This window comes from Chelonoidis abingdonii, chromosome 4, assembly GCF_003597395.2.
Source record: "Chelonoidis abingdonii isolate Lonesome George chromosome 4, CheloAbing_2.0, whole genome shotgun sequence".
NCBI classification, from domain to species: domain Eukaryota; kingdom Metazoa; phylum Chordata; order Testudines; family Testudinidae; genus Chelonoidis; species Chelonoidis abingdonii.
Window position 1 is genome coordinate 22,824,718 of NC_133772.1, and position 2,158 is coordinate 22,826,875.

The following is a 2,158-nucleotide window of genomic DNA, read 5'->3' on the forward strand; positions in this document are numbered from 1 at the left end:
GTGGAAATGCGGGGGAGCTTTACAGCTCAGTACCTGGATATCCTTTGAGGAGGGAGATCTGCAGTATAGTTAGTCACATGAGTTTCTGGGTTGGGCCTAAACCCACCAAAGCAAATAACTGCAGTGAGGAGGAATGCCGGAACTGGGCTTTAGGAGCCCTAAGAGTGCAGGTGTGGGCAGTGCTGCTCCCTGCAGTGCAGGAGGATGTGCAGGTCTCGGAACCAAAAGCGGAGGATTTCAGTTTCCAGTGCCTCTCACGTGCTCCCTTTGCTAGAAAGCCCTTCACCTGGCACCTCCCTGGACCCTGTGGGAAGTGGAACTCTCCAGCGGTGCTATCTGCAAGCAGGGAATATCCATGTATGTGGTTGCCTGGGTGTGTGAGAGCTCCTTGCAGGGCAAGAGGCGCGTGTCCTTGGCTAGGAAGCTGAGGTAGTTCCCAGCCCCACAGGGAGGTCACAGCATATGGCGGTGACCATGCCTCTCACCATGCACTGTTCTGAGCAAGTCTGTGCCTGGAGCAAAGAGTCTGTCCCATGCCCTGGATTTCTTATCTTTCTTCAGGTGGAGCTGGGCACGGTCAATCTGAACACACAGCTCTCTGGTGCGGTGGAGCAGCAGCTGCAGGGTCTAAAGCTTGGGATGGCCAATCTGGAGAGCAGCCTGGGCAGCAGCCTGCAGCAGTGTAAGAGCAAAATCCCTTCCTCGAGCATGGAGGTGGGCTGGGGGGGACCCACAGACTGAATGACTGGGTGTGGCGTTGGGAACCACCCCTGCCGTGTGTTCTGCTTGCTCATCAGATGGGCATGTGCATGCACCTCTCTGCATGCTGCTTGGGAACCAGAGATGGAAGCCAATTGGGTCTCTTCTCTTTCAGTGCTCGGTGGCTCAACCTTGTGCAGACTTCAATGGTTGGGGGATGTTTGCCCCTGGGCAGGGGAGGGGAAGCAAGTCCATAGACTATTGAGCGCACTGTTATTGTGGCAATCGTGTTGTCTGTGAGCTTTGACACCAGCCCAGCACACCCCTCTGGCTGTCCCTGCACAGGCTCTGTTTAACCCACCCCCTGCCCTCAAAACACCCAATTGGAGTGAATTTTGTCTAGCACAGAAGATGCTGAGATCTGTCTTAAGTCCTTGCTGGGTCCCAGTGCCTGCTCCCGTCACTGTCTGTCTAACAGGGTGTTTGTGGAGCAGGTCCCCATTGCACGTGTCCATTGTTACCAGATTTGTCTATTACTTTTGGGTACGCTCATTTATTAAGAGCAGCAAAGAGTTCTGTGGCACCTTATAGACTAACAGACGTATTGGAGCATGAGCTTTTGTGGGTGAATATGAAACCTCATTTATTAAGGTTACTCTTCTGGGGCGAGGGGGGGTTTCTGTAATTCCATCAGTGTATTGCTTGTGTCACTTGTGTTCTCACACGGAGCTCTGCTTCTCCCTGCTGCAAGTTCCCTCCCAATGGAGCTATCCTGCAGGACCTTGGTTCCCCAGGGCTAGGTTCGTACTCACACTCACTCACTCTCTCGACTGGGTTAAGCAGCACTTCCGAGTTGACCCCTTCTATGCCCTTGGACTCAGCAGGCTAGGTCGCGCAGCACTTCCAAGCTGCCACCCTCATATGTCCCAGGTAGGAACTCATGTGATGAGCAAACCCCAAAGGATTTTTAGGCACTGCAGGGATCTGTAGCTTAGGTACAAGGAGCATTGTTGCAGAGCAAATGGGGAAGCCAAAAAATATTCACAAGGGTGGGGGGAAGAGAGAGAGAGAGAAGCAACCAGCTTAATCATGGCAGTTATTTATTGCCAGGTAATAACCATACAAGGGGAGCCAAACAAAACAGTGATAATATTAAATCTAACTTACATTTGATTATAAAAGTCAGGTTTAGAAAACTATAACTGATCACACAAGTCAGGCTCAGAAGGCTACACCTACAGGGAGAGCTGGGTTCTCACCGCTCCATGAAGCTTGAATTGATCGGGGGTCCGGAGTGCTGGAGACAAGCAGAGCTGCCAGCATGATCAGTCAGGAGAAGATGAGTTCCCAATGGAACTTATGCAGATTTTGGATCCAGGCTTCAGAGCACTTACTTGAGCATGGATAGGGGTTTTTTGTAGGGACACAACAATGGTTCAAGGGAGAACACTAATTTGTT